Raw genomic sequence first — 26,930 nt, 5'->3', positions numbered from 1 at the left:
CCTGGCAAATCCCATGGACAGAGGAGCCTGGTGGGCTACAGTCCATGATGTCACAAAAGAGTCAGATACAACTTGGCGACTAAACAATAACAGTAGCAGACCTTTTAGATGCTGTTAGTACTCCCCATGTTACATTGAGAGACCGAGGTTCAAGATGCCATGAGTATGGAGGAGTTGTGAGGGCAGAGTAGAGACCTTCACCAGCTGGGTCGAGTGTCAAAGTTCAGACTTTCCTCAATCTCCAGGCTCTTCCCTACGAGGTCTCCTGGCCAGCAGCTAAGATGACCAGTGCCCGGGACCAGGGTGAACAATCTACAATTCCACCCAAGGCTGGCTTCTTCAGCCTGCTCTCCAGTGTAGAGAAGCAGGTCACCTCAGAAGCTGAAATCAGGATTTGCCAGGGTTAACCCACCGGCTTCACCATTTCCAAGGGGAAGGCTGTTGGACTGGTTGTTTGACCTCTCTGCTCTTAGAGTCCTACTGCTCCCTTCCTGCACGGTGGTTCTGCCATTCTCCAAACACCCTTCCTCTTCCCTTCTAAAAGTCACCAGAGAAAATTTGTAAAAAATACCAGAGAGCCCCTCTTCCTGTCAGAAGACTTTGGCATTCCTGCTTCCATTTAAAGTTTGATAAAATCGCTAAAGGATACCAGTCTAAAAATAGGGTAAGTAGCTCCATCAAAACAGAAGGCAGGGACTTCCCTGGTGGTCCAGTGGTTAACAATCTGCCTTGCAGTACAGGGGACGTGAGTTCGATCCCTGGTTAGGGAACTTAGATCCCACATGCCATGGGGCAGCTAAGCCTGCACAACATAACAGAAGATCCTGCATGCCACAACTAAGACCTGACGCAGCCAAACAAATAAATAAAAACAAATATTTAAAGAAACAGGAGGCAGAGCATCCAGTCTCAGAAATAATAGTGTTTGTTCATCGAGTCTCAGGCCATGTTGTAATCACTGTACGTGTACAATCTTGACCCTCCATCATCAAAAAAAGAGAAAAGACTAAAAGTATGTAGGAGGCATTTCATCCTCCAGTTGAAAAACCCGAGGCAAGTAACTTTCTGAAGGTCATTGTAGCTAACAGATGGGAGCCAGGGCTCCAAACCAGGTGTGTCAGACCAAAACTCTTTAGGGCTTGGAGCCCAGAAGGCACCCCCAGGCAGGTCAGGGCACACACCCGGGGCTCGTCTCTCCATCCACAGGTGCAGCAAAGAAGAATGCTTTGCCCAGGAATTCCTCCATCCACCCTGGGGAGGGCCCTGGCAGATCCAGGCATGTGCAATATTACAGGCTTAGTGCCTGCTTTTATTTGAGACCAGTGCCTTGAGCAAACTCCAATAACATGTTTCAGTGGCTTCAAAATTGTCTTTTCAGGTGACAGTGTAGCTGAGCTGTTTTGTCAATACCAGTTCCACTTTCCTAAGGTTCACATTTGCTTTAAGGACACAGGTACTGCCTCTAGTCCCCTCATGAGGCCAAATATTATGCGTTTGCTTGGTGTCTATGCTTTAGAATAAATGTTCTGTGGCTTTCAGGATGAATTAAAAGCCTGTGTTACCCAATCCCAGGCCCATTTTTACCATTCCAAAGTGCCAGTTGACCAAAGATCACCCAGTCTTGGGGGTCCATTGTGTATCATTGAGTCCAAATTCAGTTCAGTGCAGTCTCTCAGTCATGTCTGACTCTTTCTTTGACCCCATGAACTGCAGCACACCAGGCTTCCCTGTCCATCACCAACTCCTGGAACTTACTCAAACTCATGTCCATTGAGTTGGTGATGCCATCTAGCCATCTCATCCTCTGTCATCCCCTTCTCCTCCCACCTTCAATCTTTCCCAGCATCAGGGTCTTTTCTAATGAGTCAGTTCTTCACATCAGGTGGCCAAAGTATTGGAGTTTCAGCTTCAGCATCAGTCCTTCCAATGAATATTCAGGACTGATTTTCTTTAGGATGGACTGGTTGGATCTCCTTGCTGTCCAAGGGACTCTCAACAGTCTTCACCAACACCACAGTTCAAAAGCATCAACTCTTTGGCACTCAGTTTTGGAGCCCAACTTAGGATAATTCTAAAGCCATGAGCATCAGAGACCCAAGTCTAATGTCTAGGAAGGACAGGCTTCCAGGGCTGCTGCCTGGAAGTTTGGAAGAATTGAAGGTTCTTATGACAAGTCAGGAAAAATGGCTCGGGATAAATAAATACCCTAAGGTATTTTCATGAGAAGGGGCTTCCCAGGTGACACAGTGGTAAGGAATCCACCTCCCAGTGAAGGAGATGCAAGAGATGTGAGTTCCATCCCTGGATCTAGAAGATCCCCTGGGGTAGGAAATGGCAACCAGCTCCAGTATTCTTACCTGGAGAATCCCATGGTCAGAGAAGCCTGGTAGGCTACAATCCACAATGTTGCAAAGAGCTGGACACAACAGTTGCTCAGTCATGTCCAACTCTTTGTGATCCCATGGACTGTAGCCCGTGAGTCTCCTCTGTCCATGGAATTCTCCAGGCAAGAAGATTGGAGTGAGTTGCCATTCCCTTCTCCAGGGGATCTTCCTGACCCAGGGATGAAACTTGAGTCTCCTGCATTGCAGGCAGATTCTTTATCATCTAAGCCACCAGGGAAGCCCACAGCCACAGACACCCACACACACATTATCAGGAGAGGCATTGAAGCATCAAGATAAAGAGCATGGAGTTCCCATCCTAGTTCTGACCCTGGGTGGAACTACTGGCGTGGGATGGAAACTCTCCGAGCCTCATTTTCTCCCTTTGAGTACAGGAGACTGTGACATCCTGATGAGATAATGCTGATGAAGGGCTTAGTGCGGAGATGGGCACATAGTAAATGTTCTACCAGATGAACCATTGTAATCAGGAAATAATTACGTCCTTCTCCATGGGAAATCAGAGCATTCTCCTTTGTCCTGAATTCTTCCTTTGAAATTTTTTTTTCAGGACAATAAATCCATCCTAAGAATTGTGAAATTTTCTGGGTTAAGGGGGAAACAAAGACTCAATTTCCCACATTTATTTTAAAAGGAATTCTTGTGTGTAATGATTTCCATACAAATAGTTTTCAATCACTCATGCCTGAGTTCAGCTGATGGGTACAAACAAGTCATTGACCTAAGTCTGGGTCATAGAGAGCAAGGTTAGGGTTTATTAAAGGGATATATGACTTAATGTTTTGCCCACATGGCTGAAAACCATCTTGCTTTTGCTGAACGAGGGAAGAACAGACCTATTGTGTTTCCTTAGGGAGACTTTATTGTTGAATTTCCACTGGGAGTGTTAAGTCACCAGAAACGTTTCTTCGTGACTTTGTCTTCATTTGGTGTTTTGTGCTTGTTCATACCTATACTCATTGTCATCAATTTTACCCTCTCAGTATGACTAAGCAGTCTGTATCCTTGATGAAGATGTTAGTCTTTGAGCAAGTGTTTGCGCAGTGTCATTGTAAAGGGTTGGGATAATGATTGGATAATTCGAAGATGAAGTGGACTGTGTATGAGCTGCACAAATGACTTTTAGGTGTTGGAGGAACCTTTGCATACTCCGTGGCCTTATGAGGTGGTTTCATTCCTCTTGTTTGTTTTTAAATAAATTTAGATTTAGACATTAATCTGTTTTGTGGGCAGCATTTGAATCACTCATTAGCCAGCTATCAGCTCATGCTTTTAATTCGTGGCCATATATTTTGCAAGTTGATGGTGAATGCCTACAAAATCTGTGCTCTGTTGGATTTTAGGCAGGAGAAGGAAGTTGGCTGTGCTGTTAATTGAGGGTTCTGGGGGCTTCCAGCCAGACTCTTGGAGTATTAGAGTTCGAAGGAACCACCTGTTCCAGTCTCCTCATTGTACAGGTGTTTTGTGATCACATAAGTTAGGGGCTGAAACCCAGATACTTTCAGGCTCAGGCAAGTAACGTATATATATATGAAAGAGTCTGGTTTATGTTGGAGACATCAGTAAAAGAAATAATTTTCTCTGTTAAGAAAAGAATGATAAAACCGTAGGCATTATGCTATGTGGGGCTTCCCCAGTGGCTTAACGGTAAAGGGTCTGCCTGCAGTGCAGGAGCCATGGGAGACTCAGGTTCGATCCCTGGGTCAGGCAGATCCCCTGGAGCAGGGCATGGCAACCCACTCCAGTATTCTTGCCTGGAGAATCCCGTGCATAGAGGGGCCTGGAGGGCTGCAGTCCATAGGGTCACAAGAGTCGGACACGACTGAAGCGACTTAGAATGCATGCTCACATGATGCTATGTGACCCCTTGATAAGACCCTGTTGGCAGTCTAGAGGGCCCATGGCCCTTCCTCCCTTTCCTATCATTTCATTCAATCTCTGCCATATTGAATTGCTAGCCAGGCATTGCAATATCTTGATTTTTTTTCAAGAGCAAGCAGCATTTTGTATTTTTTATGTGCTCTCCCGTTCACTTCTGTTTCGTTCCTTTTTGTTATCTGCCCAGCCTCTGAAGATACTGTTTATAACCTCTGACTAGTCTTTGAACCTTCATTTATTCTTTTTTAATAAGAGGTGAAATGAGGAAGCTTAATCCTTTGAATGAGAATCTATTTCAGGTTTATAAAAAAGGCAACTTGGTCACTTCTGCATGATAATGCAGATGTTCATAGAATGCGAGAGCTTGAAGTGACCATCTGGTCTACCGGCTTTGTTTACAAATGACGCCAAGGCTCAGAGAGGGAACGGGACCTGCCTGAGTCACACAGTGAATATCTCAGCAAAAACTAGAACAGGGACGTCCTATAAGAAAATTTCCACTGTACCATGGCCCTCCCTGTACATCCTACTGGCTATGACCATGCTTTTTTTCTTTCTGTCTCCTGGATTCTGTAGTAGCTTTCAAAGTCCACTTACTTAGGGTTATCTCTGCATAAAAATAGTCAAAGCCCACTAACCCTGCCTATAGGAGCAAGTCAAGCTTTATGATTTAAGGCTCCATTTCTCTTTGATAGTCCATTTTGGTTCCTAGTCAGAGGTTTCAACCAGCAGTGGACCCTGCTTCCGTAAAGACTTCTGGAGTTCTGAAAGGAGGCTACTTTATCCTGTTCTCCCTCCTGCTGATCATGATGGTTGTACCAGTGGGGCTGTGCTCATTCAATAATGTTATATATTCCTACCAGCTCTAGTCCCAATTTCTCCTGGGCCAGAACACTCTAACCAGGGAGCCCTGGATTTTATCTTTGCATCCCTGAAGAGCATGGAAGCTGTCAGATTGTCAAATGATAGCCTTTGATGTAGAGCTCAGTCCAGGTCATCGTCCCAGCTCCCCGAAGGGCAGAAGGGCAAAGGTGAATTCTGCTCACCTCAGTAGAGTCACCAGACCCTTGTGAGACAAGTCAGTCTGGCAGATGAGCCAAGCAGAGTGGAGACCCCACTGAAGTGCTCATGGGTTCTCCAACTCTTGGACTTAGGAGAGCAGGCCACTATAACACAGACTCTAAGCCAGCCCTCTGACTTTGGGAACAGAATGTATCCCATCTAGAGGACCTGACTTTTATGTGCTCTCTGTGTCCTTGGGACAAAACTACATGGGCAAGTTTGTTCCCCAGTAAAACAAAGTTTGCAGACTGTACAGTCCAAAACAAGCCAAGCCATCAGGACCAAAGTCATTTGAAGGCTTAAGTGTTGCAGACTTTTTTAAAAAAAGCAATTATCCTCCAATGAGAAATAATTTTTTTTTTTAAAGTCCCTGTTCTAGTTTTTGCTGAGATATTCACTTTGTGACTCAGGCAGATCCTGAGATAGTATATATATGTTGTGCTATGCCCTAGAGGGGTGGGATGGGAGAGTGGCAGGGAGGTCCAAAAGGGAGGGATTCATTGTTGGTTTCTGCCATACCACAACGTGAATCAGCCATAAGTACACATATGTCCCCTCCCTCTTGGACCTCCCTGCCACTCCCCCATCCCACCCGTCTAGTTTGTCACAGAGCACTGAGCTGAGCTCCCTGTGTTATACAGCAGCTTCCAACCAGCTATCTGTTTTACATATAAGATAGGTCAATGCTGCTGCTGCTGCTGCTAAGTCGCTTCAGTCGTGTCCGACTCTGTGCGACCCCATAGACGGCAGCCTACCAGGCTCCTCTGTCCCTGGGATCTTCCAGGCAAGAGTACTGGAGTGGGTTGCCATTGCCTTCTCCAATATAGGTCAATGCTACTCTCTCAATTCGTCTCACCCTCTCTTTCCCCTGCTATGTCCACAAGTCTGTTCTCTAAGCCTATGTCTCTATTCCTGCCCTGCAAATAGGTTCATCAGTACCATTTTTTCTAGATTCCACAGATCTCTCTCTCTCTTTCTGTGTGTGTTTATATGTATTTGTTTTTCTCTTTCTGACTTACTTCACTCTGTAAAATAGGCTCTAGGTTCATCCACCTCATTAGAACTGACTCAAATCTGTGCAGACTTGTTTTGGAAGCAAAAAGCCTTTTCAGAAAAATCATGAAATTAATTTCAAATAATACAATTCAACAAGTTTGAGCTGCCCTGTCTCTTAAAAGGGGGAAACGTCAATGTGCATTTGATTGGATGTGCATGCTCAGTTGCATCAGTTGTATCTGATTTTACAACCCCATAGACTATAGCCCACCAGGCCTCTCTGTCCATGGAATTTTCCTAGCAAGAATACTGGAGCAGGGTGCCATGCCCTCCTCCAGGGAGCATCTGGATTGGTAGATGGGGAGAAACAAATAGAAATTTGGGAAACTGAAAGAAAAGTATTAAAAAAGAAAAAAAGAGTCAACTATCCTGTGTGAGTAATGTCTAAATAACAATACCTAGCAGGTAGTGAGCGCACGTTAAATGCCCAGTACAGCAATGCCCCCAGTGCTCTGGACATGATCTGATGGAATCTTACAGCATCCAGAGGAGGTGGGTACCATAATTAACCCCTTGTTACCGAGGTGAGAAAACCAGACCTTAGAGAAATCAAGGAGAGGGCTCAGGTCACATCACAAAGCCACTAAGGGCAGAGCTGGGATTCAGAGGAAATCAGTTCAACTCAAGGTTTACTTCCTAACTCACTCATGAGCCACGCGCTATGCTGCAAGTTTTACTCATATTCCATAGCCCATCATGGGTTGGTTGTGATGATGCCAGAATGACAGGTGAGGAAACAGCACAGATGTTCAGTAACTTGTCCCCAGGCCATACAACTAATAAAGGGAGGAGAGTAAATGCCAGCAGAAGCTTGGTAGATTCCTAAACCCGAAATGTGACTTCCCCATCAGAAATCATTTATTTTACCAAAATGACATTCCCTGCTATTTTAAACATGATAATAACGTAGCAGACAAGTATCTTAACAATCGTCCCCGTAATGCTTAGTTTAGCTCTGAACTGCCTCAATTTACACACACACACACACACACGTACACACACACACACACACAGGCACACACTCTTCCATCTCTCAATCACCACCTCCCCCCATAGCATCCAGTGACCCCACGGAGTGAAAGAGACCCTCAGACCCCTTGGCAAGCTGACTAGAGGAAGCCTGGGTCTCCCAGAGAAACTTGCTACAAGGAAATCGCTAATTATAACCCAAATTGTATTTGACTTCTGCATCTCTGCTTCGCGTTATCACACTGTAATTTAAAGAGATTGTTCCCTGGCCTTTTTTTAGGGGAAGAAATTAACTACCTTTTTTTTTTTCGTACTTAGAAAGCGGTGGCAGCAGCACCGGAATGACAGGAGGTGGGTCTTGTCCCCCCTTTTCCTTCTAATTGGCTTGCAAGTGGGAGTCAGGTTAGCAATTATGTGAGGAGTTGCCTAGGGTTCCAGGCAGTGTCTCCGGGTGACACTCATCTGGTGAGTTCACAAAAGGGAAAGAGATCCTGGGGGTGGGGCAGGCTCGGGGACGAGCCCCAGAGTCTCCTTGACTCCCGGAAGTGGAAGTTCAGAGACAGGAGAGAGGCAAGGCAGCTTAGTCCTGGGATTTGAAAGTCTTTTGTTTCGAATCTTGGAAGCCCATGGCATTGAAGAACGGAGGGGACCTGATCAAAAGTTGCAAAGAGAAGTAGGGGGCATGGCATAGACCCTAGAGCCTTGGATGTCCTTCTGCCTGGTGCAGCAGCCCCCAAACCTCACTCCAGTCCAGCCTCTCCCTCTTCTCTCCAGCCTTCACCTCTTCCAGGCCTTTACTGTCGGCATTAATTAGCTAAGCCAAGGCTTGGCAAACTGACCCAATGAGTCAGTTCTGGCCCACTGCCCCTTTTTGTCAATAAAGTTTTATTGGCATACAGCCATACCAGCCCTTTCATGTATTGGCCATGGCTACCTTTGCATTACAACAACAGAGTGGAGTAAGTACAAAGAAACACAGGGCCTGCAAAACTCAAAATTCTTACCCTTTGCCCCTCTGCAGAAAATATTGGTTGATCTCTGAACTAGGACAGAGCTTATGCATTGTTGACCTGCTGAATTTGACTCAAACCTCAAGCCTCCCAAAGGAATTTACTGCCTACATTTAAAAATGGGTGCTTTTACAGTATAATCTGGCTTTGATTAAAAAGTACAAAAGTCTTACAAACGATGATAATGATGTGGAAATGTTCAGGGTGGGCTGTCCCTCCAGACTGTATGCCATGGTCACCAACATCCCCTATAGTATTTCACCAAGCTTACCTCTTCCATCTACATGGACTGGTCTTCATAGGCGTTTGAGTTTGACTAGGGCATATTGGTCTTCTGGATTATTTTTTAATAAAATTATTCTAATTTCTCCCCTGACCCAAATTGCATTTATTTTATTCTTTCTTCTCCATCAAACTGGGCTTCCCTGTGGAACTCTGGCAAGGAAATAAGTGTGCAATGCCAGGATTTAGTGAATTTCATAGTTCTATCAGAAATGTAGCATCTCCTTCTACCTCCAGACGCATCCATAAACACATGTAGTGTCCACATTTTCAAAAAAACAAACCCCACCTTCTTTGAAATTGAAATCTGTATCACCATTGACTTTGACTTAAATCAAAACAGGCTTAGTAAGTGTTACCTTCATCTGAGATCATAAAATGAAGGACTTCCCTGGTGGTCCAGTGGCTAAGACTTTGCACTCACAGTGCAGGGGAACCAGGTTCCATCTCTGGTCAAGGATGCTGCCACTAAGAATTTGCTTGCTTCATCTAAAGGTCCTGCATACCATGACTAAGACCTGGTACAGCCAAATAAATATTTGTAAAAATTAAAAACATAAAATAGATCAGGAATTGAATATCACAGTTACTATTGATAGAGTAAGTATTAGTAGTTTCGGATAATGTTTTCAGGCTTTAAGTCCATTATTTGAAAACTAGTGGCATGTATTGAAAATGAAAGTGACAGTGTTAGTTGCTCAGTCATGTCCGACTCTTTGCAACCCCATGGACTGTAGCCGGCCAGGCTGTGTTACCCCCATTTCACTGGTAAGGAAAACAGAGCCTCAGAGGTGATGCATACTGCCTGAGTTTGTACCACCAGGAAGTGATGGGCACAGAATTCAAATTCAGACCTGGCTGATACCAAAGGCACTGTTCTTTCTAATACAACATGGCGTGTCTTTACATTCACTGGCATAGACAATAGAAATATCAATAACTCTTAACTAAAATAGGCAACTGGTGCCCAGCTCTGGAATTGACATGAGATTATGGTATATATATATTTTAAAAAAAAAAAGAGTCCTAAGAGATCACTTCTGTAGCTAGAAGAGCTGACCCCCAGAAGAGCCTCAAAAGGCTTGGTTAGGGCCATTGATGTGAGTTTTTGGTGGCCATCTTTCATTGCTCTCAACAAATCTGCAGCGAATGTTTTTTCCATGGTCTTTAGCAAGCTCAGCAGAAGGAGAACTGAGGTTGAGCCTAAATGGGGGAGTGAGGTGGTTATAGGGCAGGAGACTTGCCCTGGCAGAGAGAAACCCTAGTAAACAGGATCCAGGGTTTGTTGGGTAGCTTAGTTCTTGTAGAGAGCCCAGCCTGGGAGGCATCTAGACTTACCGTGGTGTGGTGTGGTGTGGGTGTGTGTGGGCGGGTGCTTTAGGAAGCCTTGTATTTGTTTTTTCTTAACTGTATCCTGCGGCATATGGGATCTTAGTTCCCTGACCAGGGATCGAACCCATGCCCCCTGCATTGGAAGTGCGGAGCCTTGACCACTGGACCACCAAGGAAGTCCTGGAAGCCTTGTGCTTTTCCTTCTGCTGCTTGGGTAGTGAGTTCCACAGGCTTTCTGAGAATTCACAGTGGCTTGACATTGGGGCCAAACCCTTAATAATGACACTGTAGACATGAGATAATTACAGATCTGCTACTTCCCAAGTCAAGCTAAGTGGACCTCTGATTATTATTCTGAGTATAATAGGAGCATAACTAACACTGAAGGGAAATTGTACTTCTCTATTTTATTAACCACTTTTATATTCCCTCGTGCATGGCTATGATGCTATGAAATCTTCTTAAATGTGATATTACTCAATATAATACAATAATAATGCACACACTGTAATGTATTGGATTACTTTGCAAACAGCCCTTGTGAAATTGAATTTCCCATCATTTCCCTGGACCAGCTCAAGGCTTCTGGGCTCACAGGCCCTTTCTGGGGCTGGGAGCCTGGAGTCTACAGTCACTTAGGTTTTCATAGATGTAAGCAATTGGTCCACATCATTTTTATTCATGGTAGGGACGTTGGCAAGCCCTGTTTCCAGACATCTTGCTGTTTGTCATGGCTCAGAAATATAAGCAGTTTTTGATACCTCAGTACAGTTTAAAAATGAACTGGGTTAGAAAGCATCAAGAAGGAACTTTGCTAGGCAGAAAGAAGACCTTGCACATTGGAATTAAATTCTGAAGTATTGGTAACTGCCTTTGCTGGAGATCCTATCAAATCTTTACTTACTCCCAGGCTTTGTTCATCCGTAAACCTTTTTCTGTGATACCATCTCCAATCCAGAATTGGTATTCCCTTTACATGCTGGATGTGCCTTGAGAATTCACCCCCGTGGCATCCAAAAAAAATAATTGTTTCTTGACCTCCTGCAATATGTCACAATACACATTCATCTACTAAATGCCCACCCAACAACGTTACAGTAATTTAAAACTTTCTTTTTTGCCATACAGCTGGAAAGTCCTTGAGGACACCATGGTACCTTACTCATCTTTTTTATTCTCAGTTCCGACATAAAATAGATACTCAACAAGTGTGTATCATTCATCAATTCATAAAGATGTCTGGAGTTTCTACTGTTTGGGAGGCACAGTGCTTGGCCTTGGAGGTATAAGAGTGAAGTAGAGAGATATGGATTGTCCTTTAGGAAATTAGATTCTAGTATAAAACATAGAATATAAACAAACAGACAAAAATCACTTGTATAATTGAATCATTATGTTTGTGGAAAATGCCATAAAGAAAAGATACGCTATGCTGTGCTTAATCGTTCAGTCACATCCGACTCTTTGTGACCCCGTGAACTGTAGCCTGTCAGGCTTATCTGTCAATGGGGATTCTCCAGGCAAGAGTATTGGAGGGGGTTGCCATGCCCTCCTCCAGGGGATGGATCTTCCCAGCCTAGGGATTGAACCCAGGTCTCCTGCATTGCAGTTGGATTCTTTACTATCTGAGCCACCACGGAAGCCCACGAATACTGGAATGGGTTATTTATCTCTTCTCCAGGGGATCTGCCCAACCCAGGAATTGAACCAGGGTCTCCTGCATTGCAGGTGGATTCTTTACTATCTGAGCCACCAGGGAAGTCCAAAGAAAAGGTTTGGGTGCACATTTCTTCCCAGGTGACAGAAATGCCATGTTAGTAGCTTGAAATAGCCTTGAGAGTATTTACACCACAGAAATTGGCAGTGATACAAAACAGGGTTTGGGGGGTTTTGTTTTCTGTAAAGCTGGTTGTTAACCACTTACCACCTCACCCCTGGTGAGGAGGAACTTGGTGTCTTCAAACAGAACAATGTCAGTGTGGCTGGACTGGGGAGGAGAGAAAGTTGGCCCAAGATGAGGGTAAAAGTGGTCAGGCAGCAATCCCGCTACTAGCCATGTGCCCTGAGAAAATCATAACTCAAAAAGACACATGTAGCCCAGTGTTCATTGCAGCATTATTTACAATAGCCAGGACATGGAAGCAACCTAAGTGTCCATCAGTAGATGAATGAATAAAGATGTGGTACAAAGTACTGTGAAATGTTATTCACAAAAAGGAATGAAATGAAGTCATTCTTAATGATGTGGATAGACCCTAAGTCTGTCCTATGAAGTAAAGTAAGTCAGAAAGAGAAAAACAACCATTGTATATTAATGCATATATATGGGATCTAGAAAAATGGCACTGATGAACTTATTTGCAGGGCACAAATAGAGACACAGACATAGAGAAAAGAAATGTGGACACAGTAGGAGAAGAGGAGGGTTGGATGAATTGGGAGAGTAGGATTAACATATATAACTATCATGCGTAATAAATAACTCGTGGGAAGCTGCTGTATAACACAGGGAGTTCAGCGTGTTGCTCTGTGATGATCTAGATGGGGGTGGGGTGGAAGGGAGGTTCAAGAGGGAGGGAATATATGTATACACATAGCTGGTTCACGTTGTTGTACAGTAGAAAGTAACACAACATTGTAAAGCAATTAGACTCCAATAAAAAAAAAATTAAAAAAAGAAGTGGTCAGGGTATGCTCATGCATGGCCCTGTGAGCCATACTGGAGGTGGGAGTAGTATCTATCTATCCTTTGCACTGGAAAGCCATTGGAGGATTTTGAGCAAGAGGATGACAGGGTTTGGTTTTAATTTTAGGAATGATCTAATGGCAGCATGGAAAAATGAATGGGAGGGACTCAGAAATGGCATGGGGTAGAAGTGACTGAAAGAGCAGTTAGGAAGCTCTTGCAGGGGTCTAGAGAAGAGAAGACAATGTGAACTCGTGTGATCTGGACAATCAGTTGACTGTACGATGTAAGAAAGAGAACGGAGTCCAGGGTGACTCTTAAGCTTGGGCCTGAACAAATGCCAACTCTTATAAAGCTGAATTTTGGTGGCTGTAAGGATCACCTTCCCAAGAACAGATAGAGTTGAGATCAAAATTTCAATGTGTGTGTATGAACTTTGTGAGACACCTAACTATATCATTAATCAAGGCTCTATTTTTCTCTCTCTAAGTGGGAAGAATAATGGCTGTCTTATTGGCTATGATTCTTAAATGCACTGATTTATGGGGAAGCACTTGGCATATAGGAAACAAGCAATAAAATATAGATGAAGCTGATTTTCTGACACGTTTAATCTGTGTTCTTTTAAAAATAGGACGGCCAGACTGGAGTTAATTGATTAAGTTTTAGGTTTGGTATGAAACACACAGAGTTTTGTATAGATTGAGTTTCAGTGTCTAGAGTCATGGGGAGAAAAAAGCTTCAAGTTCTCAGTTCTAGTTTCAGTTTGCTGTGTTGTGCTGTACTGTGGTTAGTCACTCATTCATGTCTGACTCTTTGCGATCCCATGAACTATAGCCCGCCAGGCTCCTCTGTCCATGGGGATTCTCCAGGCAAGAATCCTGGAGTGGGTTCTGGCCTCCTCCAGGGGATCTTCCCAACTCAGGGATCAAACCCACATCTCCTGCATTGCAGGTGGAGTCTTTACTGTCTGAGCCTTTGGCCATTCACTTAAGCAAGTCACTTAGGGCAGTGATCACCAGTGATAGTGTCAGGCTGTCTTGGTTCAAACCATGCTTGACCACTTCTTAACAACTTAAGCAACTTAGTTAATCTCCCTGATCCTCAATTTTTCAGAATATAATTGTTTTAACTTTGTAACTTTTATGAGCACAAGATATTTCAGGCAAAGCTCTTTAGAACTCTGTGGGACACATAATTGGCACTCAGTCAGTGGGGGTTATGATTAGACAGTATCTTGAGTTCTGGTTTTCCCATCTTCTAAGTGGGCACAGTAATAATCTACAGCCTGCCTGACTCACAGAGTTGTAGTAATTCTCAAATGACTGAAGAATCTGCCAAAGCTCTGTGTATTACGCAGTGTGCACAGGTGTGAACTTCTGTTGGGCTTCCCTGGTGGCACTGAGCCACCAGGGAATCTGCCTGCAAAGCAGGAGACAGCAAGATCCCCTGGGTCGGGAAGATCCCCTGAAGAAGAAAATGGTGACCTGCTCTAGTATTCTTGCCTGGAGAATTCCATGGACAGAGGAGCCCGGCGGGTGACAGTCCATGGAGTTGCAGAGTCGGACATGACATAGCAACTAAACAAAAACAACAGAATGTCCATTACTAGTTTGGAGTGCTATAGTCCCTTGTCATTTCGTGCTCAGATTGACCATCAAGTGTAAATGTAATGATGCTCTTTTTACAGATGAGGAAATGAGGGCTTGGAGAGTTGACATGACTTGATGGTTTCCCCAAGGTCATGTCACTAGAACGTGGTACATTTGTAGCTACAACCTGTGCTAATAACAACAACTTTTCTGCAGCCCTCTCCCCAAGGAAGGAAGAATAGAGGAGCCACACTCACTGGATTTGGGATGAGGATACCCAGAAAAGATGTACCTGGTCCTGGGAGATCCATCCATCCTGACCTTGCCAAGGAAAGTGGGAGTGAGGAAACATCAGCTCTCACCTGACTCTTTCACCCAGATCCTTATCATTGTACTTACCTAAGGAATAGTGTTTGAAACTAACAGAGGGTGTCAGAGACCAGTCAGACAAGCCCCCACCCCAGTGCAGATTTCCAGCTGGATGCAGACTAGAGCCTTTGGAAACTGCATTGGAAAACAGTTCCGGATAAATTAATTTCCATGCTACATAATGCATGAGGGGGAATCTGTGGTATTTTTAAACAATGGAAATGAGAGAATCTGCCTTTCGGGCATTGATCCCAATTGCATTTAGTGCAGAAAACATTTATCAACACCTACTGTGTGCCAGGTCCTTGATGGGAAACAGAGATGAGTCAGACCTTGTCTGTGCCCAGGAAGAGCAAGAAATCATAGAGGCACCGCTGAGCCCTCAGCCTTGGCTTAGACCTTGAGATGGGGTGTCAGGATGAGCTGTCAGAACACCTGTCCTAGCAGAGGGACCCAGGGGATCTGAGGAAGGAGCTTCCTGCCCGTGGTTGCAGTTAGATGGTTTCTTCCACTTGCCCTTTTCCCCATCAATAAGATCCTTCTTTCAAACCTTCTACCTTCCAGCACCTTTGAAACCAGGATCCACCAGCTTCCCCCAAACCCACCAGAAGCTTCCCAAGTCTTTGGGTGTCTCGGATCACGAGCATCACTTGAGTTTTCTGAGAATAAACTACCTTCACTACATTCTGGGATTATTATAAGTGGAGGACAGAGATAATGTACAGAAGCCTCTATTATGATACCTTGTATATGATACTCATGCACTGAAGGGAGTCGCTGTGATGACAACCACCTTGAAAATGATTGCTCTTTTGAGAGGTGTGTTCTCTGTGTTGCTTCTTTAACTCAAAAGGGTAGCAGTTGACGCTACTATGATGTGACTATTTCTTTGACTTCCTCTGTTATGACAACTGGGCTTCCCTGGTGGCTCAGTGGTAAAGAATCCCCCTGCCAATGCAGGAGCCTCAGGAGATGCAGGCTCAATCCCTGGGTCAGGAAGAAATGGCAACCCACTCCAATATTCTTGCCTGGACAATCCCATTGACAGAAGAGCCTGGCAAGCCACAGTCCATGGGGTGGCAAAGGGCTGAGCGACTGAACTGAGTTCAGTTCAGATAACTGAGCAGCTGAACTCGCACACACCTTATGACCACTGCAGCTACCCCTACTCTGTGTTACTGCTATTCCTACTTATACGGTTGCTGTTATTATTAGATTGTGTGGAGGTTCATTCACAATTATTTGTTGAGTGCTTACTAACAGACACTGGAGATTCAGGGTCAAGTCAAAACAGGCTTGGTTTATGCCCTCAGGGTGATTGTGTTGATATAGAACAGAGAGATGAAAACAAGTAAATAGCATAACCAAATAATTACAAATTGTCAAGTTTGCTTTGGTGATGAGTGGCTGCCTGACAAGCTGCCTGCCAAAATAGGGACTTAAAATGATCAACATTTTATTTGCTCTTGTTTCTATGCGTTATGAGTTTGGGTAAAGCTCAGCTGGATAGATCAGTTGGGTTCATTCCCTCATATTCTGCTGGTGGTTGGGTCGGGCAGGAAGAACAATGGTTCCCCTTAGATATCGGAACCTTGGTGAGCATCTCTATGCCATGCCCACTCTCAAGTATACTTGACTGCATTGAGCTTCCTCACAGCATGCTAGTCTCTAGTTAAGCAGACTTCTTATAGAAGCATCCTCTAGGCATAAGAACACTAACATGGTGGCTGGATTCTGAAAGGGAGGGGATCAAGAATGGAAATTTAAGCTGCCTACCTCCTAAAGCTCCACCTTGGCATTGGCACAGTTGGCCCCTCTGCCCAGTCTGTTCAGCCCATATCCAAGGAGAAAGAAGGAGGCTCACCTTTGATCAGGAGTGTCAAGGAATGTGCAGCCATCTTCCACCATGTCTTTGAAAATAAACACATAATAGGTTGAGAAGGGTGATGTCCAGTGGCATCACCAATGCAATGACATGAACTTGGGCAAGCTTCGGGAGCTGGTGAGGGACAGGGAGGCCTGGTATGCTGCAGTGCAAGGGGTCGCAAAGAATCCATGGGATCGCGAAGAGCTGGACTCAACCAGGTGACTGAACCACAACAGCAAGGTTGAGGAAGAGGATAAGGATGGAGGGACGTGAAGTCCCGGAAGCCTTCTTGGAGGAAGTGACAGTTAAGCTGTATTCTGAAGGATGAAAGAGATTCAAGCATGAGAAGATAATGGAACAACGTTCAAGAAAGAGGGAAGAGCATGTGCAAAGCCACATGCTGCATCTCTGAATGCCCAGGGCAGTCTTTATTTTTCTCACTTGGAAGTGGCAGTAACACAGAGCATAAGGAGTGTGCTTTTGGGCAACTGAGAACCTTGAGTGAAAACTTGTCCCTGTTTCTTTTTAGCTGTGTGATCTGAGGCAAAAGATAATGTACATAAATCCAGTTACCCCACTGAAGGCTCCATAAATGGTGATTTTTTTTTTTTCCTGTGTGTACTTCCAGCTGGTCTTCCCTGGTTTCTCAGTGGTAAAGAATCCACCAGCCAAATGCAAGAGACATAGGTTCAGTCCCTGGGTTAGGAAGATTCCTCTGAAGGCAGAAATGGCAACCCACTCCAGTATTCTTACCTGGGAAATCCCATGGACAGAGGAGCCTGGCAAGCTATATAGTCCATGGGGTCACAAAGAGTCAGGCACAACTTAGTGACTAAACAGTAACAATAGAGTTGGCCGGGTCTGATGAGAGGGACATTGCACTCGACCTTGCCCAAGGCCCAGGGTGTTTTTGTTTAATAGAGGCCCCCTCCCTGGGAATCCAAGGCTCCAGCATTCATTCAAGTCCCTTTCTACCCTCTACTGCTGTACCTACCCTGAGCAAAAAGGTGTGTGCACGCTAAGTTGCTTCAGTTGTGTCCAACTCTTTGTGACTCCATGGACTGTAGTTCACCAGTCTCCTCTGTCCATGGAATTTCTGAAGCAAGAATACTGAAGTGGGTTGCCATTTCCTTCTCCAGGGGATCTTCTCAGCCTAGGGATCAGAGCCGCATCTCGTATATCTCCTGCATTGGCAGGCGGGTTCTTTCCCACTAGTGCCACCTGGGAAGTCTGACCAGAAATGTCAGTCAGTTCAGCAGAAAGGTAGTTTACTCTAATTACCCAGGACAGAGTTGAGTTGGTTGGATGGCATCACTGACTCAATGGACATGAGTTTGAGCAAACTCCGGGAGATAGTGAAGGACAGGGAAGCCTGGCGTGCTACAGTCCATGGGGTTGCAAAGAGTCGGACGTGACTGAGCGACTGAACAACAACAACCCAGAACAAGGACAAACAGAGAACACTGTGTGCTGCATGCTTAGCTTCTCTGCCCATGAGGATTCTCCAGGCAATAATAATGGAGTGAGTTGCCATGCTCTCCTCCAAGGGATATTCCCAACCCGGAGATCGAACCCAGGTCTCCTGCATTGCAGGTGGATTCTTTACCATCTGAGCCACCAGGGAAGCCCAAGAATACTGGAGTGGGTAGCCTATCCCTTCTCCAGGGGGTCTTCCCAACCCAGGAATCGAACTGGGGTCTCCTGCATTGCAAGTGGATTCTTTACCAGCTAAGCTACCGGGAAAGCCCCCAGAGAACACTACCTGCAGTTTAAAAATTAATGATTCAGGAAAATCTCCAGAGGTAAATTCCCTCAGAAAGAGGAGTTCATCACTGACAGCCCTAAAATTTAAATGTAAGGCCGAGTATACCTGGCATGTCTCCCAATGTAGCTCATGGAGGTCCCTACCTCCTGTGGTCACATCACCCTCATCAGATGATACCATTAGTGTTTGCTTTACGTCAGGTGTGTCTTTTTTTTTTTTTCCTGACGTATATTACTTAGCATTGAATGTTCACTATCATTTAGGGTATTAGGGAATACATCTCAATTTGCTGTGAAAATCCTATTCATTCCAGCAAGAGTGTCTCAGATACTCTGGTGTTGATGGAGGTTTGGGATTTGCCCTTTAATCGGTTTCTGACATAGAGGTTTAGTGATGGATTTTCTGGAACGCTCCAAAGGGTTGGCCCATTGGAATGGGAGACCATGGACTGTGTGGTCCAAACAGCTACTCTCCTTCTCACTTACCACGTGGCCTTGAACCTGGCATTCACTCTGAGTCTCAGTTCCTTTATTCAGCAAATGATCTTGTTGGCTACCATGAGAATTGTGTGAAATAATATGAGTGATTTGAGGTGCTGAAGGAATCTCCTGGGGCATCCTAGAGTAGGTGCCTGCAAAGATGTTTTCGGGTGGACAGAAGCTCCATTTCCCATGAAAGCAAGATCCCTGAGGCACACTGCAGCTACTTGAGATCAGAAACCAGAACTGGCTGGTATCTAAGGTTTTCCTTCTTTCCTTCTTCTTTCCTTGAACTGTAGAGGAGTGTGGGCATCGGAAGGCTCCCCAGGGATGCCTCTGAGCTACCTAGAGCAGCAGTTCACTGATAGAAGTGACAGATGAGATTTTAGCATTAAGTGTCACAAAACTCAAAGTTTGAAACTCAAATCTTCTGAACCTAGTACGTCACCTGCCTCCATCCCCATGAAGTAGACAGCCCAAGGGGGTATACACCGGGAAGACTTACCAAAGAGGAGATCACACCCTCCCTTTTAAATATCTAGACAACAGGGAGCTCAACCCTGGTGACAGTCTGGAGGGGTGGACAGGACAGGAGGTGGCAGGGAGGTCCAAGAGGGAGGGGACTTGTGTGTACTTGCGGCTCTTTCATGCTGATGTACGGCAGAAACCAACCTAAAGGAATTATCCTCCAATTAAAAATAAATTTTTAAAAAATTAAAAAAAAAAATCTAAGCAGACAACACATATCCTCTGATCCAGGGACCTATGACAAAGACAGACTTGAAGGATGTTAACTTAAGGGCAGAAGAAAGCATAAGTCAGGCAGGTCACTTTCTCCCAGCTTCCCAGCACACCCCCCCTCCTGGACTGCAGATCCCCTAGGTCAGATTCCAAAAAGCTTGTAAGCACAGAGGAGGAAGATGGGGAACAGGGACAAAAAAAAAAAGAGACTAAAGGGGGAGGTGTGAGGGGGACGGGAGGAGAGAAAGAGAAAGGGAGAGAAGCTGGGCTCACCCTCCTAATTTGTGTCTTCTTAGAACAAACAAACAAGCAAAAAAGACAAGCAGCAGAGAATTCATTGACATCACTACTGCAGATACTGACATCCAGGGCTCGGTGACTCTGCCTGCTATGAGCTGAGTCCCAGTGAACGTCCCAGGTTCTGATAGTCATATTGGCCCTTGTCTTTCCTCCAGAGAAAGAGATGAGCGTAGGCAGATGAAGCATTGAGCTCCCTAAGCATCTCTCCCTTTGCTGTTTCTGCTCCCAGCAGTGCCTAGAAATCCCCCAGGGATGGTGTTTAAGTGACACGTCCCCTGAGCTACTGAATCCACAGCTGGGGGTGGGGGGCGCGGATAGAGGCCAGTGGGAATCTAGTTTTCACACGTTCCCTGGGTGAGGCCTATGCAGCCCAGGGACACATCTCTACACACAACGGGTTAAGATCTAGTGTTCCGTGATAATTCCCTGCTCACTTACCCAAGAGTGTCAAATGGCAGGAGACATTGGGTATCTGATGCAAAAGACGAGATTCTTTTTACAGCTCCTGATAATGATGACGCCAAGGCCAGCAGCTGCCATGGCCCAGGATCCATCAATGCCAGGCCTTCTCTGTCATAGCACCCAACCTTAAAATCCTCTGGGTAAAGCTATCTTTTTCAGATGAGACAACTGAATTTTGGAGGGGTTAAATGGTTCTGTGGGCCCTGGTAACATAGCCTGTTCAACATAGCCTTATGCATGTTAAAATTGAGCACCATTTCTGGAGGATTTCTTAACAACTGTAATTTACAGGGTAACTGAATTTGCTGGGCAATGTCTATGTGCCCCGCTTCTCTGGTGGCTCAGATGGTAAAGACTCCGACTGCCAGTGCAGGAGATGCAGGTTCAATCCCTGGGTTGGGAAGGTACCCTGAAGAAGGAAATGGCAACCCACTTCAGTATTTTTTCCTGGAGAATCCCCATGGGCAGAGGAGCCTGGTGGGCTACAGTCCATGGGGTCGCAAAGTGTTGGACACTTAGCGACTAAAACCATCACCACCATCTACGTGTCCTAAATTACTTATTTCCACTTATCTTCTCAGTGACTCCGTGAATCAGGAGAGAATCTCCTCACTCTGTGGGAGAGGAAAATGAGACTAAAAAAAGCCTAAATTGGACCCAAAACTAACTCTTAAGCCTGGGCTCTGAGTTGCTATATTATATGCCTTGTTCCTGTCCTTTGGGGGTAAAAAATGGCTTGGTGATGATTACTGGAGGGGGAGCATAACTAAGGGAGAGTGGGTTTTAGAGTAAGACCAACATGTATTCAAACGTGTGCTTACTGTGTTGCCCAGTTTTCAAAATGGACTTAATGCTATTTATTAACTTGAATAGTGCCTGGTCCAAAATTCATGTCCACCAGGAACCGTAGAATGTTACCTTATCTGGACATACAGTTCTTGCATATATTATTAGTTAAATGGGTCAGCAGGTAAAGAATCCACCTGCAGTGCAGGAGACATATGAGACCTGGGTTCGATGCCTGGCTCAGGACGATCCCCTGGAGGAGGGCATCCCCATGGATTCTGATATGACTGAGTGACTAAGCATGCATAGCACATACTGCAGCTCAGAGTCAGTTTTCTTATTAGTTGATTTCCTCATGTGGACCCATCAGCTTCCTGGAGGATCAGTTCCCTGGAGCTTTCTGTTCAGCATCCCTAATTCTCCAATGTTTTGCTCAAAGTAGCTGCTCAGGAAGAAGGGCTGAGTGATTGAATGAATGAACAAATGAACGAATGAATGAATAGGGTTGTCATGAGGATGAAGCCAGGTGATATACCAAAATTGCATCAAAGAGTATTTGGCCAGAAACAGGTGTGCAGACTGAAAGCTGCTATGATGATCATTCGAGGCAGGGATTATTTTTCCTGGAGCCCCTCTCTCTGCCTCACTGAGAGCCGAAGGGACCTTAAGGAGCTACATGGAGTCAGAGAACACTTACAGCAAAGGTTGTTTCTGCAGAAACTGACCAGATGAGAGGCCCCTACCTTCCCTTTCTTGACCAGCAGTTTCCCTTGAGAAAAACAAGCCCACCAGTGAGACAGGCAGGATCCAGGCTGTGGGAGGTAGGGGAGGCAGTGTTTGCAGCCCCCTGACCCCCTTGCTCACAGCCGGGCCCCCGCCTTTCCCCTCCATGGGAAGCTTTGATCTCACCTCTCTGTCCAGCAGACACACATTAGTCGATAATTCTCGGAGACATCAAAACCTCAGCAACATCCCCTCCGCCCCCTGCAGCCTCCAGGAGCTGCAAGCCATATTAATGGGCTCTGGACAGGCCTGTTTTATATCCTGGGGTTTGGAGTGCTGCTGCTCCCCGTTTAAGTCATCCCCAGACTACAGCCATGAAATTCAAAGATGCTTGCTCCAGGAAGAAAAGCTATGACAAACCTAGGCAGTGTATTAAAAAAGCAGAGACATCGCTTTGTAGACAAAGGTCCCTATAGTCAAAGTTACGGTTTTTCCAGTAGTCATGTAAAGATGTGTGAGTGGTATCATAAAGAAGGCTGAGCGCTGAAGAATTGATGCTTTTGAACCGTGCTGCTGGAGAAGACTCTTGAGAATCCCTTAGATAACAAGGAGATCAAACCAGTCAATCCTAAAGGAAATCAACCCTGAATATTCATTGAGAGGACTGATATTAAAGCTGAGGCTCCAATACTTTGGTCACCTGATGCGAAGGGCTGACTCATTGGAAAAGACCCTGATTCTGGGAAAGATTGAAGGCTGGAGGAGAAGGGGACAACAGAGGATGAGATGGCGTCACTGACTCAATGGACATGAGTTTGTGCAAACTCTGGGAGATAGTGAAGGACAGGGAAGCCTGGTGTGCTGCAGTCCCTGGGGTCGAAAAGAGTTGAACATGACTTAGGAACTGAACAACAACTATGCCTCTACTCCTGTCTGTTCTCTGACCCAATGAATTTAGAATTAGGCCAAGTGCCCTGAATGGAGGATCTCACCTTCACAGTAACTTAACTGACCTCTGGCTGCTGTGGTTTTCTTGCCACATAGAGGCAAACAGTGGAGGGGAAGAAACCATAGGATGGGGAATTGGACAACTTGGTGAAAGGTCTTAGCACTGCCTTCTGAAGCTGTATGATGCTCAGCAAGTTGCTTGTACCATCTGAGTCTCCTTCTCAGAAACTGGGAACAAAAGCAGAAATATCAGCCCTGCCTGCCCAACAGGACTATTTGAGACTCAGATGAGATATCAGATGGGTATATGCTTTAGAAATCCGGAAGCATTTATTAAAAAAAAAAAAATAGAAGCCAATTATTACCATTATTCTGTGCCTCTGAGCTCATTTAAAAAAAAGAAAAAAAATAGGGATTTCCCTGATGGTTCGGTGCCTAATAATCCATGCTTCCAATGCAAAGTGCTTGGGTTTGATTCCTGATCAGGAAATTGATATCCCACATGCCACGTGGTGCAGCCAAAAAATCAGTCACTGACCGTGTATTCTGTGTTGCAGATTTAGAAAAAACAAGAACAACTCAGTTCCCTTTGACTCTTTAAAACTATGCAAATAAATCCTATTCATTATAAAGAAGATTTCTTGTTGGTCACTAAGTTATGTCTGACTCTCTGAGACCCCATGGACTGTAGCCCTGCCAGGCTCCTCTGTCCATGGGATTTCCCAAGCAAGAATACTGGAGTGAGTTGCCATTTCCTTCTCCAGTGGATCTTCCAGGCTCAGGGACTGAACTCATGTCTCCTGCATTGCAGGCAGACTCTTGACCACTGAGCCACCTAGAAAGCTATAAAAAAGAGAAAAAACCCAAGTAAGTAAGTAATAATAATCACGATAGCTCTACCCTTTCATTGGCCACCTGGTTGTTTATCCTCTGAAAGCTTTTGCAATATGTTATAAATTAAAAAAAAAAAAGTAAACATACAAAGATGGTACATGCCATGATGTTTTGTGACTTGGCTCTGTAATTAAAAATATCCTACATATCTTTCCTAGTCATTTTCTGTATTTTAACCTCTCTTTTTTTCTCTGATGGCCTCTGGGCATTTTAGTTCCTGGCATCATTTTGATTGGACTCAGTTTATTTAACCAGTCCCTTGCAGTTGGATACTTAGGTTCTTTCCCATTTTTCACGGTGGCAAATATTCACCGTGATGAATTTCCTGTGGTCCAAATCTTTGTGCACTTTTGTGATTGTTTCTATAGAAGAAATTTCTCCTGTAGAAGAAATTCCCAGAAGTAGAACTGTTGGGTCAAAGAGTAAACATGCACATTTTTTAAGGCTTTTGATAGTCAGATAAAACTGAAAAATCACCCTCCAGAAAGATGATACCAATTTAAACTCCCACCAAGAATGCACCAGAGCGCCCTGTTTTCCCGAACTCTCGCCGGTACCCAGTATTATCTCGGAGTGATTTAAAATGCCTGAAGAAAGGAGTGATAAGGGTTTCTAAACAGCACCAGCTAAAACACGGGCACTGCATATTGGCTTTCAGCTTGATAAATACTTTCTTATAAGGTCATAAATATCAGTGGTACCAAAGGTTAATGTAGTGTGCAATGCTGTAAAATTCAGCAGGCAGCCAGCTAGATCACTGTGATGCATTAGCACCTTTCAGTATGAAGTGCGCTGACTTACAAAGTCTGTTTATAAGTGGCCACTAACTCAACAAGTGCATAATTGTGTCGGTTGGCCCCACTGTTTATGCAAACATAATTTATGAAGGGAACACCTTGCCTTCCGTTATCTGCCAAACATGCAAAGGAGAGGAGATAAAAGTGGAGAAGGAAATGATGAGTGGATCTCACTCTGCACTGATTTCCTTTTGCAAGCTAAAGATGCTTACCAGACGAACATCATTTACTGATGAAGAATAAAGCAAGTAATCCTTTCCCTAGAGGAGCAGTGAGCTTACCACGGGACTAGCTATGTTGAACTCAGAATGGAGGCAGGTATGACAAACAGCTGGACTGCTAGACAGCGTGGATTTTTAGAAATGCGGCTTCTTGGTGATTTAGTTGGTGTTCTGAAGTTTTTGATTCAGATACCTTTCTCCCTCTGTTTTATAGGTGGGTGGAAACAGGTGTGTTGCTGTTCTCTGCTGTTGTTCTGAGATTGGCTGGTATGAGGTGGGAACCTATGACTGTGATGAATGAACGTGAGGCTTGTGTGTATTTAAAGCAGAAGGGCAATCTATCTTGGTGGGGACAGAAGAGAATGGATGATCCCACCGACCATGTGACCATTTGATTTTGCTCCTTTGGGGTATATCTCAGGCATCAGGGACAAACTTCCCTCAGCCCATCTGAGCTTTTGCTCATGGGTAGTGCCTTTGCTCTTGGGGGTTTTTTTGTAGAAGAAAATTGCTGTGTGCAATACCATAAGCTGGACGTTTGCATTTTGAGTAATTTATTCCATTCATTCTCAGTGACCCTTCACCATGTAAATTATTCTGGAACAGGCCGAGGAGTTCTTACGTTCTCCTTTAAACACACATGAACACACACATGCATGGCTATTAATTTTTCATAGAGTTTTTATTTATGTTATCATGGAGCTCTTTGTTTCGTTTTGTTTTGGGAGGTTTTCTGACCTCGAGTGATGTGGGATCCTAGTTCCCCAACCAGGGATCGAACCCTTGCCCCCTGCATTAGAAGCACACATCTCAACCACTGGACCATCAGGGAAGTCCCTTGGCTATTCATTTTTAAAGCAACTTTTAAATCTGGCACTGAGCGCTCATGATATAGAGATGAATGAAACTTGTATCATTCCCCCATGGAACTTAACCCAGTCTGGTGGTCTGGCAGTGTAGACCAAAGTGAATGGCGAACGCATTCCCAGGGCCAGTGAAGAGGATGTTACCGGAGCTCAGACAAGTGAGGCACAGAACTTCTCTTCAGTCTTAGTTTCTGTCTGTCTGTCTCCCCTACTGCCGGATGCATCACACAGAGAGGAGCGTTTCTCTGTGTGGCTTGTTGTGCTCCTGACCCCCCCCCCCATGTTCATCTATATCCTGAGTCATCAGCCTGGCGGGAAACAGAGAGGAAATTACAGGCATGACAGCACTTTCATGGCACAGCTATTAATTAGTTGTGTGTTGGTTATTAATTCATTCATTCGGTGTTAATAATTTTTGTATGTATGTGTGTTAATTATTAATGAAGTCATCACTGTTCAGAACCAATGTCTCTGTGTACCGGACATATGTTGAACAGAACCCACAAAGATGCTGCCGACACAGAGTTTATCTCACAGGGGATCAATGCTGTTGTTGTTCAGTCCCTGAACAACAGTTGTGTCTGACTCTTTGCGACCCCTTGAACTGCAGCCTGCCAGGCTCCTCTGTTCTCCTCTATCTCCCAAAGTTTGCTCAAATTCGTGCCCATTGAGTCAATGATGCCACCCAACCATCTCATCCTCTGTCACCCCCTTCTCCTCCTGCCCTCAATCTTTCCCAGCATCAGGGTCTTTTCCAATGAGTCGGCCCTTCCCATCAGGTGGCCAAAGTATTAGAGCTTCAGCTTCAGTCTCAGTCCTTCCAATGAATATTCATGTTGATCGCCTTTAGGATTGACTGGTTTGATCTCCTTACAGTCCAGAGGATCAAACACACTCTCAAATACTTTCTGGCCTTGATGGTGATAGGAGAGAAACTGGCAAGATGGGGTGGATGGGACGGTTATCTGGAGAGCTGACGTTTAAGCTGATGACTCAGGATGAGACTGTAAAGAAGGCTGAGCACCAAAGAACTGATGTTTTCAAACTGTGGTGCCGGAGAAGACTCTTGAGAGTCCCTTGGACAGCAAGGACAACAAACTAGTCAGTCTTAAAGGAAATCAACCCTGAGTACTCGTTGGAAGGACTGATGCTGAAGCTCCAATACTCTGGCCACCTGATGCAAAGAGCCAACTCATTGGAAAAGACCCTAATGCTGGAAAAGATTGAGGGCAGTAGGAGAAGGGAGCGACAGAGAATGAGATGGTTGGATGGCATCACCGACTCCATGGACATGAATTTGTGTAAACTCTGGGAGATAGTGAAGGACTGGGAAGCCTGGCATGCTGCAGTCATGGGGGTTGCAAAAAGTCTGATACAACGGAGAGATTGAGCAGCAGGATGAGAAGGACCCTGTTTGGTTGTGGAAGGAAGGGGTTCTGG

At 44.9% G+C, this 26,930-nt stretch overlaps 1 protein-coding gene and 1 long non-coding RNA gene across 23 annotated transcripts in view; both read left to right on the top strand.

Moving 5' to 3' along the window:
• Positions 1-26,930, top strand: part of RBFOX1 (RNA binding fox-1 homolog 1) — a 440,478-nt gene that overhangs the window by 244,603 nt on the left and 168,945 nt on the right. The window lies entirely within an intron of this gene.
• On the top strand, positions 132-14,695 carry LOC145531681 (uncharacterized). The gene is made up of 2 exons (XR_014072661.1): positions 132-664; positions 14,489-14,695. It is a non-coding gene; the product is annotated as an uncharacterized LOC145531681 (long non-coding RNA).

The sequence above is a fragment of the Giraffa tippelskirchi genome, chromosome 13, assembly GCF_054371585.1.
Source record: "Giraffa tippelskirchi isolate mGirTip1 chromosome 13, T2T-mGirTip1v1.2.pri, whole genome shotgun sequence".
Taxonomy (NCBI): Eukaryota; Metazoa; Chordata; class Mammalia; order Artiodactyla; family Giraffidae; genus Giraffa; species Giraffa tippelskirchi.
The sequence above is the reverse complement of the archived record's forward strand: the minus strand, read 5'-3'. Positions and strand labels throughout refer to the sequence as shown.